At 40.7% G+C, this 18,158-nt stretch overlaps 1 long non-coding RNA gene across 1 annotated transcript in view; it reads right to left on the reverse strand.

Moving 5' to 3' along the window:
- Nucleotides 1-15,061: 15,061 nt before the first annotated feature.
- Nucleotides 15,062-18,158, reverse strand: part of LOC134349051 (uncharacterized) — a 30,038-nt gene continuing 26,941 nt past the window's right edge. Inside the window, exon 3 of the long non-coding RNA XR_010018573.1 lies at nt 15,062-15,165. This is a non-coding gene — a long non-coding RNA (uncharacterized LOC134349051). The remainder of the gene's footprint in view (nt 15,166-18,158) is intronic.

Here is an 18,158-nt window from a genome sequence, read left to right on the forward strand (position 1 = left end):
CTCTTTATTCAGCAATACTCTAGTTGCTGACAGAGTGCTGCTGGTAGGGAGTGGTATATCCTTTTACTGGCTGACTTTCACGCATGCATCAGCTAAGTTACAAACTAGCAGCTATAAGGACTTGAAATAACAGTGCAGAAACCGATAGAGCACAATTTATTCAGGGAAACTCAAAATGCTATTTTTTGAACATTGTAATAGCAGATTTATGTTGTTTATGGAACTTTCAAGCAGAGCACTAAGCTAGCCCACAGCACGATTTTCATTCAGTAAGCAATTGCTTAAACTAAAGTAAATTAAGTTTAATCTGCTCAGTGAAAATATGTGGCAGGTCATTTAATTCAAGTATGTATTGGGATTTGCAATAAATCCACCAGTAGTCCTGTAAAGTTAGATAACTTCCCTATCTTATTGTCCATACCCCTTGCAGTAAAGTCAACTTTCCATTGAACTTCTTGATTATTTGCTATACCTGCATGCTGACTTTCCATGTGTCACATACGAGGAACTCCCACATTCCTTTATACCACAGAAGAGTGCAGTCTTAAACTCAGCACAATAGCTGCCATCCGATTCCCAAGTGGACATTGAACCCATAAGCACTACCCCCATTTAAAAAAGAATATTATTTCTGTTTTTGTACTATTTTTAATTTAACCATTTAGTGTACACGTTTGTACATATATATACTTACTGTAATTAGCTTACTTATTTTTTGTTCTATATTTACCATGTATTCTATTGTGCTGCTGCTGTTAGCAAATTTCAAGACATTTGCCAGTGATATTAATCCTGATTCTGATTCCATTTAAATGATGATTTGCTTTTCTTTCCATCTTCCAAAGCAGATAACCTGATATTTCACCACATTATACTCCATCTACCTACTTGATTCCAACTTACTCTCAGTTGTCACTTTATTAGGTACCTCCTATACTTATTAATGAGGCCACTGAGTATATGCTTGTGATCTTCTGCTGCTGTAGCCCACCTACTGCAAGGTTCAAGGTGTTGTGCATTCAGAGATGCTCTTCTACACACCACTGTGGTAACATGTCGTTATTTGAGTTACTGTCGCCTTCCTGTCAGTTTGAACTAGTCTGGCCATTCTCCTCTGTCCCCTCTCGTTAACAAGGTATTTTCACCCACCGATCTGCCACTAACTAGATTTTTTTTTGTTTCTTGCATCATCCTCTGTAAAATCTAGAGACCGTTGCATTTGAAAATCCCAGGAGATCAGCAGTTTCTGAGATACTCAAACTACCCTGTCTGGCACCAACAATCATTCCACAGTCCAAGTCACTCAGATCACATTTGTTCTCCATTCTGATGCTTGGTCTGAACAACAACTGAACCTCTTGACCATGTCTGCATGCTTTTATATATTGAGTTGGTGTCACATGATCGAATGATTAGCTATTTGTATTAATGAGCAGGCGTACGGATGGACATAATAAAGTGGCCACTGAGTGTATTTCTATCCCTTTTCAGGCATTTTGTGTCCTCCTTGAAATTTGCTAACCCTCCTATCTTGGTATTAGCAACTATTTTGATTATATTTAGTAAGCAATTTTCATTGGACCTGGATGTTGAAACTTCCTTGTGTAAAACTTCAAGACTTAGGCTTTGATACCTCCTTGTGCAATTAGATCCTCGATGAAGACTCCAAACAGTGCGGATTGGCAACACCGTCTCCTCCACAATCATCATCAGCGCAAGTGTACCACAAGGCACTGTGCTCAGTCTCCTCTCCTATTCAGTTTACACTTATGACTGTGTGGCTAAGCACAGCTCCAGTGCTATATCTAAGTTTGCAGATGACATCACTGTCGTAGGCTGAATCAAAGGTGGCAATGAATGGGCGTATAGGAGGGAGATTGAAAAGCTGGCGGAGTACTACCGTAACAACAACTTCTCATTCATTGTCAGCAAAACCAAGGAGCTAATTATTGACTACAGGGAGAAGGAACTCAAGGGCAATGAACCATTTCTCATGAGAGGATCAGTGGAGCAGAGGGTCAGTAACTTTAAATTCTTTGACGTTATCATATTAGAGAATTCGTCCTCGTACCAGCATGTATGTGCCATCCGAAAGAAGGCATGACAGCATCTCGGCTGTCTTAGAAGTTTGTGCAGATTTGGCATGTTATTTAAAACCATGGCAAACTTCTATAAATGTGCAGTGACTGGTTGCATCATGACCTGGTATAGAAACATTATTACCCATGAATGGAAAAGCCTTCAGAATGTGGTGGACACAGCGTAGCCCATCACAGGCAAAGCCCTTGCCACCAGTGAACACATCTGTAAAGAGCATTGTCACAAGAAAGCAGCAACCATCTTAGGCCATGCTCTCTTCTCGCTGCTGCCATTGGGAAGGGGGGAAAAGGAACCTTACGTCCCTTACCATCAATTTCTGGAACAGTTACAGTATTAGTCTTCAACCAGCAGGCTCCTGAACCAGCGTGGATAACTTCACTCACACCAACCCCGAACCGATTCCACAACCTATGGATTCACTTTCAAAGACTCTTTAACTCATGTTGTCAGCACTGTTTGTTTATCTGTCTATTTGCCTATCTACACCGTTTATCTTGTTTTTAGACATTGGGTATATTTTGTGTGTATTTTTTTCATTGATTCTATTGTATATCTCTGTTCTACTATGAATTTCTGTAAGAAAATTAATCTTAAAATTGAGTGACGTTGACATATAGTATACGTACTTTGATACTAAATTTACTTTGAACTACAGTGCATTTAGTTCCTTCATCCAAGCCAATATTACAAATGTAATCAGTTGAGCACTGATCCCAAGAGCACTGAATACCAGCTTATAAAATACATATTTTTTCCAACTTACTCTTTTCTGTATGCATACAGCATTACACTGAAACCTGGGTGCCATAATCTTGTGCACGGAACTTTAGTGTGACACGCTACCATACACCTTCTAAATATCTAAGTACCCTGCATAGACCAGTTTCCTTTTCTCCATCCTGGCTGTTACATTGTCAAATTTCGATAACAAACGTGTCAAACATGTTTTCCTGAAACACCATGTTGGCACTGCCTGTTTTCTAAATGTGTGGCAGTACTTCCCTTATAATTTATTCCAGTATTTCCTCACTGACAGATGTAATGTTGTCTGGTCTTTTTGTCTCCCCTCCTTGAATATTTTTCAAACCTCTTAAACCACTCCAAATTCAAGGAATGGAAATCCTGTTAAAAAAATAGAATGGGAAATATTGATTTTTTTTCCAACTCTTAAAATAACTTTATTAGACTTGTTAGTTTCCATATGGAATGCATTTCAAATATTAACAACCATTCATTCCTTTTCCCCATGTGGTTTATGATATCACCTTACCCACAAAGGCTTTAATAGAGTTAATTGGTAAATTCCTTATTTGTATTTTTGCCCCCAGTTGATATGATTATAGCATCCACTTTTTCCTCCTTGTTACTTCCTGTTGTACTCCAGTAACTTCTGATCCTAAGAAATGTGGCCACAAACAGAATTAGGCCATTTGGCCCATCTAGTCTGCTTTGCCATTCCATCATGGGCTGATTTATTAGCCCTCTCAACCCCATTCTCCTGCCTTCTCCCCATAACGATTGACACCTTAACTAATCAAAAACCTATCAACGTCTTCTTTATATACACCCAAATGGCTTGTGTTTGAAGTGGGTCTGAAGGCATGCTGTGCCCCATTACCAGTCCAAAGGAGAAGTCCAGCTCAAGGTATTCTAATCTGGAGCAGTTGCGTCTATTTCTAAGTTTAAAAAGATGATAACTGCTTTTGTCTGTAGCTTAACTGCACAAAAGAGTTTGTTATATGACAACATTTGTGAAAGTAATCAGTATTTAATCTTATTGTCATATAATTTGCCAAAGATAAATGTGTTAAGTTTAACCCAAGCTATTGTAAAGTGAAATATAAATCATTATTTTCAGAAAATAATAGTTATGATTTAAACACATAGCAATTCTTATCCTTCCTTGGGCCATGCTGGCATTTCCCTGGGATGTCTGGGAAATGAGAGCACGAAAATCTCGCAAATCAGAAGCCCAATCCAAATTGATTCTACAAGAGGGAATGAATGGCTAATTCATCCAGATGAGTCTGGAAGGATAGCTAAGGAAAATCATCAGAAGAGTTTTCATGTGTTACACAAGTGGGAACTACCATTTCGCATTTCAGATCTTGCAAATGCATCGATCATTTGTGCTTTCTTATGTTAATGGTCTGTCTTCCCAGTTTTCATAAGCCTTTGGTATCCGAACACAGCTACCAGAAATCTAGCGAGAAGTGGAGGGAGGAGCTGCGGCAAGGGGACTTATCTTAAATGGTTAAAAAGGTTGAGGCATTCTGTATGCAAGGATTCTTAAAGCTATTAAGTCTATAGTAAAAAGTATCAGCCATTCATCAATGAATAGCAGCAAATTTTGTGGTAACGATCTACTGATTATTAGTACATTTCTCTCGTGGTTGTAGATTTTGAAATCTAACTGGAATCCTGCCCCAACAATTACAGGTACATGTAACATTAAAACACATGCCACGTCCTGGCCGGCTGTTTTCTTTCGTAATAATTCATTTATAATTTGACAATTATTTTCTTTACGTTATCAAAGCCTACCTGTGATTTGGATTATTCAAAAGCATTCCGGCCACATTTTCACTTGAGTTTGAAATACAAGTTTAAGTGACCTGTTCCACTCCACTCAGACGTAGTATCACAGAATGCACCCACCTTCCACCTGCAGAGGAGTCCAGGCCAGTTTTAGACCATAAGATCATAAGATATAGGAGCAGAATTAGGCCATTTTGCCTATTGAGTCTGCTCTGCTATTTCATCAAGGTCAATCCAATTTCCCGCTCAGCTCCAATCTCCCCATTCTCTTCATACCCTGACCAATGAGGAATCTGACAACCTCTACCTTAAGTATACATAAAGACTTGACCTCCACTGATACTTGTGGCAAACAATTCCACAGATTCACCACTGTCTGGCAAAAAAAATCCTCGTCATCTCCTTTCTAAAAGGATAGCCCTCTATTCTGAGGCTGTGTCCTCTAGTCTTACACTCTCCCACCAGAGGAAACATCCCCTCCACATCTACTCTATCAAGGTGTTTCGCCATTCAGTAGGATTCAATGAGGTCACCCCTCATTCTTCTGAATTCCAATGAATACAGGCTTAGAACCGTCAAACACACTTCCTATGGCAAACCTCCTTTGAATCCGCTCCAGCTTCAACACATCCTTTCAGAGACAAGCGGTCTAAAGCTGCTCACAATACTCCAAATGAGGCCTCTCCAGTGCTTTATAAAGTCTCAACATTACATCCTTGCTTTTATATTCTAATCCTCTTGAGATGGATGATAACATCACATTTACCTTCCTCACCACAGACTCAAACTGTAAATTAACCTTTAGGGCATCCTGCACAAGTACTCCCAAGTCCCTTTGCACCTCAGTTTTTTGTATCTCCTCTCCATTTAGAAAATAGTCAATTCTTTCAATTCTTCTACCAAAGTACATGATCATACACTTCCTGACACGTATTCTGTTTGCCATTTCTTTGCCCATTCTCCTAATCTGTCTAAGTCCTTCTGTAGTCTCCCTACTTTCTCAAAACTACCTGTCCCTCCACCTATCTTCATATTGTCTGCAAACTTTGCAACCGAACCACCAATTCCATCATCCAAATCACTGACATATAACTTAAAAAGAATCGGTCCCAACACAAGCTCCTGTGGAACACCGCTAGTCACTGGCAGTCAGAATATGCTCCCTTTATTCCCAGTCTTTTCCTCCCGCCAATCAGCCACTGCTTTATCCATGCTAGAATTGTTCCTGTAATACCATGGGCTCATAGCTTGTTAAGCAGCCTCATGTGTGGCACCTTGTCAAAATCTTCTGAAAATCCAAGTACAGTACACAATATCAACCAATTCTCCTTTGTCTATCCTGCTGGTTATCTCTTCAAAGAATTCCAACAGATTTGTCAAACAAGATTTCCCTTGAGCTAACCATGCTGATTATGGCTTATTTTATCCTGTACTTCCAAGTACTTGAGAGCTCATCCTTAATAGTCAACTTCAACATCTTCCCAACCACTGAGGATAGACTAACTGGCCTGTAGTTTCCTTTCTTCTGCCTCCCTCCCTTCTTGTACAGTGGAGTGACATTTGCAATTTTCCAGTCTTCCAGAACCATTTCAGAATCTAGAGATTCTTGGAAGATCATTACTAATGCATCCACAATTCTTCAGCCATGTATTTCAGAGCACTGGAGTGTACACCATACGGTCCAGGTGATTTAACTACCTTCAGACCTTCAGTTTCCCAAGAACCTTCTCTCTAGTTATGGTAACTTCACACACTTCATGACCCCTGGCACCTGGAACTTCTACCATACTGCTAGTGTCTTTCACAGTGAAGACTGATAAGACCATAAGACATGGGAGTAGAATTAGGCCATTCAGCCCATCGAACCCACTCCGGCATTCCATCATGGCTAATCCGGGATCCCACTCAATCCAATACACCTGGTTTCTCACCACATCCTTTGACGCTCTGACCGATCAGGAAACTATCAACTTCCGCCTTAAATATACCCAAGGATTTCGCCTCCACTGCAGTCTGTGACAGAGAATTCCACAGATTTGCTACTCTCTGGCTAAAAAAATTCCTCCTTAGCTCTGTTCTAAAGAGTCACCCTCAATTTTGAGACTGTATCCTCTAGTTCTGGATAAACCCACCATAGGAAACATCCTCTCCACATTCACCCTATCTAGTCCTTTCACCATTCGGTGCATTCTTCTAAATTCCAGTGAGCACAGGCTCAAAGTTGCCAAACGCTCCTCATATGTTAACCCCTTCATTCCTGGAAACATCCTCATGAGCCTCCTCTTGACTCTTTCCAATGACAACACATCCATTTTGAGATATGGGCCCAAAACTGTTGACAATACTCCAACTGCAGCCTGACTTGTGTCTGAAAAAAGCTCAGCATTATCTCCTTGCTGTTATATTCTATTCCCCTTGAAATAAATGCCAACATTGCATTTACCTTCTTTAGCGCAGACTCAACCTGTAAATTAACCTTCTGGGAGTCTTGCGTGAGGACTCCTAAGTCCCTCTGCATCTCTGATGTCTGAATTTTCTCCTCATTTAGATAATAGTCTGCATTATTGTTCCTTTTTCCAAAATGCATTATCATACATTTCCCAACACTGTATTTCATCTGCCACTTTGTTGCCCATTCTTCCGATTTGTATAAGTCTTGCTGTAATCACATTGCTTCCTCAGCACTACCTACTCCTCCACCTATCTTCGTATCATCCACAAACTGCCACAAAGCATCAAGTCCATTATCCAAATCATTGACAAACAATGTGAAAAGTAGCAGTCCCAATATTGACCCCAAGGAACACCACTAGTCACCAGCATCCAAACAGCAAAGGCCCCTTTTATTCCTATTTTCTGCCTCCAGTCCCATCAGCCATTCTACTTTCCAAGCCAGTATCTTTCTTATAACGCCATAGGATTTTAACTTGTTAAGCAGCCTCATGTGTGGCACTTTATCAAATGCCTTCTGAAAATCCAAGTAAATGTCATCCACTGTCTCTTCTTTGTCCACCCTGCTTGTTGCTTCTTGCAAAATATTTATTAAGTTCATCCACTATTTCATTATCCCCCATTTCTACCTCTCCAGCGTTGTCTTCTAGCATCCGATATCCACTCTCGTTTCACTTATATATTTTACGTATCTGATGAAACTTTTGGTATCCTCTTTAATATTATTGACTAGCTTACTTTTGGATTCCATCTTTACCTTCTTAATTACTTTTTTAGTTGCCTTCTGTTGGTTTTTAAAAGCTTCCCAATCCTCTAACTTCCCACTAATTTTTGTTCAATTATATGCTCTTTCTTCGGCTTTTATGTTGGCTTTGACTTCTATTGTTAGCCACTCTAGTTTAAATCCCACTGTGTAGCATTAACAAACCTTCCTGCTAGGATATTAGTCCCACTCCAGTTCAGATGCAAACCATCCCTTCTGTACAGGTCCCACCTTCCCCGGAAGAGAGCCCAATGATCCAAAAATCTTATGCCTTCCCTCCTATACCAACTCCTTTGTCACGTATTAAACTGCATAATCTTCTGAGTTCTAGCCTCACTAGCACATGGCACGGGTAACAATCCAAAGATCGCAACCCCAGAAGTCCTGCCCTAACTTAGCACCTAACTCCCTGAACTCCCTGTGCAGAAGCTTGTCACTTCTCCTACCCATGTCATTGGTATCTACAAGGACCACGATTTCAGGCTGTTCACCCTCCCATTTAAGAGTGCTGAGGACTCAATCTGAAATATCCTGGACCCTGGCATCCGGGAGGCAACTCGGTCGTTTGTCAGGATTGACCGAGCGGCAAATTGATAATTCATAGATTTAAGGTGAGTGGAGAGAGATATAAGAAAGATCTGAGAGGGAGGCAACGTCTAAGTATATAAAACAAGCTGCCAGTGGAGGCAGGGACATCATTATCATTTAAGAAGCACCTAGATAGGTACGTGGAAGGATAGAGCTTAGCAGGATATGGAGCTCTCAAAGGAAATTGGGACTAGCTAGGAGGACACCAAGACTGGCATGGACTTGTTGGGCTGAATGGCCTCTACCTGTGCTGTATTGCTCTATGACTAACTGCAGCTGGTGGACGGAGATTTAGTGATTCATAATTCAATGAACGTGTGAAGGACAGTGCTTGGTAAATTCACTCCTTACACATGTGCATTTACACACACAAACATTACCCTATCATTCTGCTGAGTGTGCGCACTTCAATGTCTTCCCCAGTATATTCCAAAAAAGGGTTGGCTGTCTGGTGCCTTTCCTGCCCTACTTGGCAGAATATTCCATTTCTATAGTAATGGGGCTGTGTAAATCTGTTGTTTGTATACTGTAGTTAAGGTAGACACTATTGTTTATTTTGAAATATGATTGTAACTACATTGCGGGGTGCATCATATTCAGATTCATGTGCAGTTTTAAGTTAACTTTGTGGACAATTAAAAATCATATGTCCTGGTGCTTAAAAAGGTGGGTTGGGTCGCTCTCAGTAGGGGAGAGAGAGAGCGAGCTGCCAGGAGTTCTCACCGGACATAGTATGCAGATATAATTGTGTTTTCTGGTAGATATCTTTTTATAAATATTGGCAGTTTTCTTTTCACTATTTTCGCTAATTTTTTGTTAAGTTTGAATTTTGACGAACTTAATAAACACCCGTGCATGGAAGTACTAAGCGACTCCAGTCATCAGTTTTCTCAGTCCTAGCACATGTATCGTAATGCATGGTGGCAGTGGTGGGATGGCCCGTCGCAAAAGGGTGAGTTCACCTCGGAGAAGAGTGAGATTGTGGTCCCACAGCAAGAAACTTGAGGAGAGAGGGAGGAGGTCTGCCAGGGGTTCACACTGGACTAAAACATTATGGAATTATTATTATGTTTTTATGGTAAATATCTTTTTGTAAATATTGGCAGTTTTCTTTTCACTATTTTTTGCTAATTTTTGTGAGTTTGATTTTTGATGCACTTCATAAAAACCCTTGCACTATAGTGCTAAGTGATATTTTTTCTTCATTCATAACTCACACATCTAACAGGATGTTTAAGGAAAATTAAGTTAGTAAAATTCAAATACAAATAAGTAATGAAAAAAAGTAATGAAAAATAATGACATCATGCAAAACATTGTATGGCCCACTTTATGGAGTATTACCACAACTGTGTGAATGCTGTCATAGGATGGAAATGTTAGTATGTGGAAAATTGATAAAAATGAATGCCAATTGCAGACAAATCAGAATTTTAAATTTTTTTTGTTTCAACAAACCAATATTTATGTTTTTCCCCCCACTTTAATCATAAGGTCATAAGACACGAGCAGACTTAGACTATTTGGCAAGTCAAATTAGTGAAATTGTTTATAGGTAAAAATATTCACAACTTCATAAGATCATAAAATACAGTACAGGAGCTGAATTAGGTCATTCAGTCCATTGAGTCTGCTCTGATATTCCAATATGGCTAATTTATTATCTCAGTCATCCCCACTTTCCTGCCTTCTCCCCAAAACCTTTGACGTCCTGATTAATCAAGAAACTTTCAACCTCTGCTTAAATATACACAATGATTTGGCCTCTACAGCTGCCTACTGGTATGACTGCCACAGTTTCACTACTCCCTCTGGCTAAAGAAATTCCTCCTCATCTCTGTCTAAATGGATATCCCTCCCTTCTGAGGCTGTGCCCTCTGGTCCTAGACTACCCCAGGAAACATCCTCTCTGCATTCACTCTGTGTAGGTCTTTCAATATTCGATAGGTTTTAATGAGATCCCCACTTATTTTTCTAAACTCCAGCAAGTACAGGTTCAGAGCCTCTACTTGCTTCTCTTATGTTAACCCTTTCATTCTCGGAATAATTCTTGTGAACCTCCTCTAGACTCTCTCCCAATATTTGCACATTTTTTCTTAGATAAGAGCATAAAAACTACTCACAGTACTCAATGCTGTCTGACCAATGCCTTATAAAACCTCACCATTACATCCTTTCTTTTATATTCTAATCTTCTTGAAACAAATGCTAACTTTGTATTTGCCTTCCTTGCCACTGGCTCAAGTTGCAAGTTAACCTTTAGGAAATTCCTACACAAGGGCTTCCAAGTCCCTTTGCATATCCGATTTCTGAAATTTCTCCATTTAGGAAATAGTCGATGCCTTTATTCATGCTTCCAAAGTACATGACCATACACTTCCCTACACTATATACCATCTTCCACATCATTGCCTATTCTCCTAATCTGTATAATTCCCTTTTTCCTCAATAGTACCGGACTCTCCGACTATTTTTGTATCATATGCAACCATGGCCACAATGCCATCAATTCTGTCATCCAAATCCTTGACATATAATGTGAAAAGAAGCGGTCCCAACACTGACCCCTGGAGAATACCACTACTCACTGGCGGCAAACCAGAAAAGGCTCCCTTTCTTCCCACTTTTTGCTCCGGTCAGTGAGCCAGTCTTCTATCCATGATAGCATCTTTCCTGTAATACCATGGGCTAGTTTGTTAAGCAGCCTCATGTGTGGCATCTTATCAAAGCCTTTTGAGAATCCAAGTAAACAATATCCACTGACTCTCCTTTGTCTAACCTGCCTGGTTTTTTCCTCAAAGAATTCGAAAAGGGTTGTCAAGCAAGATTTCCCCTAAAGGAAGCTATGCTGACTTTAGCCTCTTTTATCATCTGCCTCCAAGTACTCTGAAACCTCATAATGGATTTCAACATCTTCCCAACCACTGAGGCCAGACTAACTGGCCTATAATTTCCTTTCTTCTGCGTCCCTCCCTTCTTAAAAAGTGGAGTGACATTTGCAATTTTCCAGTCCTCCAGAACCATTCCAGAATCTGGTGATTTTTGAAAAATCATTACCAATACCTGCGCAATCTCTTCAGCCACCTCTTTCAAAACCCTGGGGTGTTGTCCATCTGATCCAGGTGACTTATCTATCTTCAAGCTCTTCAGCTTCCCAAGCACCTTCTCCCTGGTTATAGCAACTGCACTCACTTCTGCCCCCTGACACTCTCGAATTTCTGGCATATTGCTCATGTGTTCTGCAGTGAATACTGATACAAAATAGTTATTAAGTTCATCCACCATTTCTTTGTCCCCCATTGCTAGCTCCACAGTGTCACACGCAAAATGCTGGAGGAACTCAGCAGGCCAGGCAGCATCTAGGACAAAAGTAAACAGCGGCCATTTCAGGTCGAGAGTCTTCATTAAGTACTGCTTGGCATGTTGAATTCATCCAGTATTTTGCTTGTGTTGCGTTCCACACATTGAATTGCTTTGTCTCAGACTCCGACTTCTCCTTCTCCTGGACCATGCTCTTCTCATTGAAACTTAAACTATTTTCTTCTAGATAGTCATGGATCTCATTTCATGGGCAGATTTCCCTCCATACCCTCCAGCCTTATAACCATATAACCATATAACAATTACAGCATGGAAACAGGCAATCTCGGCTCTTCTAGTCCGTGCCGAACTCTTACTCTCATTTATAGTCTCTCAAAACTGCACACTCCATTTCTACCCACTGCACAAGATCCACAAGCAAGACAATCCATGTTTTAGCCTCCCCTGAAACTATTTCTTCTTAGCTTGACCCCGCCCTTTTTCTCCTAATCTAGTTACTTCCCATTGACATCACTAATGTCTCAATGTACTTTGCCACTTTGACATTGTCCAGTCTCCTGGTTCCACCCATCTGATCTTTGCCACGGGCATAAAATACCTCAACAGGGTGGTCTGATAGCCCACCGCTTCTTTGATAAACAGAGACCCAACTATTTCCTTTTCACCAATGCACACATTAACTTGGTTGCATTCACTCCCACATTTAACTTAACATTCTTTCTTCTGATCATCTTTTTGGTTACGGGAACATGGATGGGCAATCCTGTGCCTCTCCTTCATTAGTTGTTATTGCAGTCCGATGCAGAACCCCTCCCTTAACTCTTCTCATGGTACATTAACAAGTTTATGGTGCTTTGGAATTGGAAAACGTCAGTATTTTTTCTGACAATTTCTGCTGTGCTCTCAGTTTCAAATGACCTCTCTCTGATTCTTCCCTTCTTTTCTGGCTGTAGTTGTTTCTCTCAGGGGTGGGCCACAGCAAGACCACAAACTCCCACATCGTTTTAACTCCTGGAGCATGAACTCCAATCTTTTCTTCAATTCTACTGTTTTTGTTGTATACGCACTGAGAATGATTAATTGCATAGTGGGATATCTCAGATATTAACTGGCGCTACCCTATACCACAGTTGACAGTGCTTGAACAGCATCTCATTTCCTGCAACCCTACTCTCCTCTCTTCTTCTGGATAGAGCAATGACTGATTCTCACTGGTCCTCACCATCCAACCCACAAGCCTCCACATTCAACAAATTAACCTTTGCAGTAACCTCCATCTCCAAGGAAATTCTTATGCCTCTTTCTGCTGCATTCACTGGAGATGCAAAAACTGCTGTCCAGGAAGTCAGATTGACCTTCCAGATAAAGCAATAATTCCTTGGCTCATTTCCCAATCTTGTGGGACTGATTTCAGTGCTTATGATACAGTCTCCTCTGCACTCGAGAAACCAAACAGATTGGGTGACTGCACTGCGGAGCATCTTGTTAAAAACGTGTGTTATGACCAAAAAAAAATGGCTGGGGTTGCTTAGCGCTTTAGTGCAAGGGTGTTTACTTGGTGTGTCAAAAAACAAACTCACAAAAATCTGTGAAAATTAGTGAAAAGAATTAAAAGAAATTTGCCAATATTTACTAAATGATATCTACAAGAAAACGCAATAATATCTTGGTACCTATTCTTGTCCAGTGTGAACTCCTGGCAGCCACTATCTCTCTCTCATATTGAGGGCGATGACCTCCTTTAATTAGACACCAGGACAGATCATCTTTAGTTACCAACAAAGTTAATTTAAGAGTACACATGCATCTCATAATGTAGTTACAATCATCTTACAATATAAACAGAATTATCTACCTTAAATACAGTATACCAACAATGTATACACATTTACACATCTCCATTACCAAAGAAATGGAATATTCCACCATGAAGCGACAGGAAGCGACAGAGTTGAACAGCAGAACGCTCAACACAATCGCACACTTACAGTACAAATAAAGAATGAAATTAAACTGGACTTTGGTGTCTGACACTGAACGTATGTAGAATGCAGAGGGAAAACTGTGGACTAATTATGAGAATATAATGGGGAAGACGTTGAACTCCGTATTCTCACTGCAACAACAGCTGAATGATAAGGCAATGTTGGTTTGTTAGGCAACATTGTTAGGCCATGTTATCTAAAAGTTCGATGAACTTCTTTAGATGTACGATGGAGATTTTATTGACTTGTTGCATAACAGCCTGGTATGGAAACATAAGACCATAAGGCATGGGAGCAGAATTAGGTGATTCAGCCCATCAAGTCCGCTTTGCAATTTGACCATGGCTGACTCATTTCCCTCTCAACCTCATTCTTCAGCCGTTTCCCCATAACCTTTAACGCAGTGACTTATCAAGAATCCATCACCATCCGCCTTAAATACACACACAAATATCATTGTCCTTGAATGGACAAGAAATAGTGAATATGGTCCAGTCCATCACAGATAAAGCTCTCCCCAACATTGAGCATATGTACCTGGAGTCCTGTTACAGGACCTCTATCACCCAGGCTGTGCTCTCTTCTTGCGGCTGGCATCAAGGTAGGCACAGGAGCCTGCGGGCCCACAAACCAGGTTCAGAATCAGTTATTACCACCCAATAGGGTTGCCAACTTTCTCACTCCCAAATAAGGGACAAAAATAGCAGTCAAATATGGGACACTTGTGTTTACCCCGAGAAAGACTACCATTACCATGAAACCTTGCGTGGGCACCTGGGTGCGCATGCGTGTATGTACTGATTTTTTTTCTACAAATTGGTTTTGGCTTAATCTTCCCAACTACACTGTACATACATTATTTCTACTTTATATAGGCTGTGTATTTATCATATAATTCCTGCTTTTACTAAGTTATTTTAGATTTTATGTGTTATTTGGTATGATTTGGTAGGTTATTTTTTGGGTCTGGGAACACTCAAAAAATTTTCCCATATAAATTAATGGTAATTGCTTCTTCGCTTTACACCATTTCGGCACAAAAGGTTTCATAGGAACGCTCTACCTTGGTGGGGGAAATGCAGGACAAGGGCGATCCCGTATGGGACAAACTAATTTAACCCAATATACAGGATGTCCCGGCTAATACGGGACAGTTGGCAACCTTACCTCTCAACCAACAGGCTCTTGTACCAGAGGTGATAATTTCATTCACTTTCACTTGTCCCATCATTGAACTGTTCCCACAACTCATTTTCAAGGAGTTTTCATGTTCTCAATATTTATAGCTTATTTATTTATTCACTATTACTCTTTTCTCTCTTTGTGCAGTTTGTTGTCCTTTGCACATTGGTTGTTTGTCCGTCCTGTTGGGTGCCGTCTTTCATTGATTCAATTTTTTCTTGGATTTACTGGGTATGCCTGCGAGGAAACAAATTTCAGGGTTGTACATAGTGACATACATGCACTTTGATAGTAAATTTGTTTTGAACTTTGAACTTTTGAACTCTGACTGATCTGTTTATCACTTCTTGTACTGTTGCACTGAGGACTAATGTAATTTTGAAAACCAGCTTCTCTTCCATCTGTGCATCTTGCATCTTTCATGACTCAAGCTGAATTCTACAATTCTGGATAATTTGCTCCTCCTTTTATATCAGACCTGGTTAGTTATAATGTAGGCTATCCAGATGTTTATTCCTCCCTCAGTTTTCTCTCTCTCCATTGATACTGCTCAGTCTGCTGGCACATGCATGCCCAGCTGTTTTCTCTCTCTGGCCTCATTAATCAATCAATTAAATGACTTAAATAGCTTGTCACCACAGCAGAACAGCATTCAACATGTTGGAGATGTCTCATTTGATTTGTCCATTGCTCCTCCACCTTCTCTGCAAATTAAAACTCACTTTTTTCCCTTACCCAGTTCTGATGAAAGGTCCTCTGACCCGAATTTTGTTTCTCTGTCCATAGATTGTGTATGATTGAAGTTTTGGGTGTTTCCAGCATTTTCAGTTTTTATTTCAAATTTCCTTTTTTTCATTTTTAGATTCCTTGCCTGCTGACAATTGGCTAACCAGTTAATCTGGCGGATATTAAAGTTCTACAGACCTCAATGTTAAGGAATTCGGTCACCTTGGATCCTTTCCTGTCTCTTCACAAAATGTTAGTGCATTAATTGGGTAATATTGTTCTTGGAAATTAAGAGAGGAAGAAATCAAAATAGGTGCAATTTGATTTCTGACCAGTTGGCTCCAGAATACCATCATAATACAATTATTCTTGGCATCCTGTGCCACTGTTGGCTATATTGCGATCTAATCCATCTATTAATAAGAATAGTATTTGCTCATTGCTTTATCTGATTTAAACAAAAAGTGATATTCACAAAATTGCTGACAAGATATAAAATTACTTTGTTTAACAGCTTGGCTGAGAACTTGCATGAACTTGAACTTACATGTATAATCTCAACTGCTTTACAGCTTTTCTATAATTTAAAGTGCACGTCTCAGGAATTTGTCCAGCTTCCAAATCTTACGCATGTCTGTGCAACGTTTACAGGAAATTAATAACCATATGCCAAGATAAATACTACTTAGCATGTAGCTTATTCAATTCTCCTATTTGGATCTACCATTGAATCACAATCCTTTCACAAATCTCCCTTGTACCACTTCAGTCACTGAGACATGTTGTATGAAAACAGGCCTTTGGGATCATTAAATCCCAGCTGAGGATCAATAGCTCACCTACACTAATCCTACATTAGTGACTTGCTTTCACCCACATTCTAACAACTTTTGACCAATCCTGCCGCTCACTTATACACTAGGTCTATTAATCCATCATCCAGATCATCTGTGGGATGTAGTAAGCAATTAGAGCACCTGGAGTAAGTGCAGAGAGAATAAGACAATAAGGTATAGATTAGATTAGATTATGAGGACGCGCAGTCCTCTTTTATTGTCATTTAGTAATGCATGCATTAAGAAACGATACAATGTTTTTTCAGAATATCACGAAAACACATGACAAACCCACTTAAAACTAACAAAAACCACATAATTATAACACGTAGTTACAACAGGGCAAAGCAATACCGTAATTTGATAAGAACAGACCATGGCATGGTAAAAATCTCAAAGTCTCTCGGAAGTCCCATCATCTCATGCAGACGGTGAACCTCTAGCGCCGCCAACTTGCCGATGCAGCATACAGGAAGCATCCGACCACAGTCCGACTCCGGGTCCGTCCGAAAACTCCAAGCCTCTGACCAGCTCTCCAACAGCGAGCACCAAGCACCATCTCTGCCTAGCGCTTCGACCGTGGCCCTGGTAACAGGCAGTAGGCAAAGCTGAGGATTTGGGGCCTTTGTCTCCGGAGATTCTCGATCGCAAGTAGCAGCAGCGGCAAAGCAGACATTTCAGAATTTACTCCAGGTGTTCCTCCGTGCTTCTCACAGCTGTCTCCATCAAATCCGGATTGTGCACGCCCCCCTAGTTACACATATGATATTCATTCGGAACGGCCACGCGCGCTGCGTCGCGTCGCCATCTTCTCCTCCCTCCTGGAGGAGCAAAATTGGCCTATTTGGCCCTTCAAATTTGCTTCGCCATTCCATGATGGCTGATTCATCATCCCTCTCGAACATGTTCTCTTGCCTTCTATCCCATAACTTTTGACATCCTTACGAATCAAGTTTATGAACAACTTTATTGCCATTCAACCAAACACTTGTACACAGCTAAATGGAACATCGTTCCTCTGAGGTCAAAACTCAGTACACATGGTTATGATACAGCACATAGTAAGCAGCCGTTGATCCCTGGGGGTCATGGATTTGTGCCTCTGGTGGACTGTGCCCTCTCCAGGATGCAACCCTGGGCAGGAAGATTTGAAGAACCGGCTATTGCCCATGCAGTGGGTTCCCCCTCTTTCACGTCACTGTTGTAGTCCAAGGGAAGGGCAAGTGCTGATACAGCTTGGCACCAGTGTCATTGCAGAGGTTGCTAGAGTGAAGTTGTTAACAACATCAAACTGCCTTAGGGACCCTGGCTCCGGAGTTACTTCCGAAGCCTTTCTCATGGGTGGGTATGGCCGCAAGGCAGCAGAGGTTTAAAATGAGTTTTCCCTCTTCTAGGTGGGCTGCTGTCTAAGGGCTTGGTACAGCACATAGAGTCACAAAATAATAGTGGTATGGCTTGAAGATTGATGGTGCATGGGATGTTGTCCCAGAGCCATGTTTCTGGAAGAATGAACATGCAGTAGTTCCTCATCTTGTGCTGGGTCAGTTGCAGACAAAGGTAATTCAGATGGTCAGGAACCTATCAACCTCTGCTTTAAATATACCCACTTTGCAAATTCCACTCAGCCAGGACCTGAAGTCAGGGATGAACCTGGCTTTTTGGCACCAT

The sequence above is a fragment of the Mobula hypostoma genome, chromosome 7 (genome assembly GCF_963921235.1).
Source record: "Mobula hypostoma chromosome 7, sMobHyp1.1, whole genome shotgun sequence".
Classification (NCBI taxonomy): Eukaryota; Metazoa; Chordata; class Chondrichthyes; order Myliobatiformes; family Myliobatidae; genus Mobula; species Mobula hypostoma.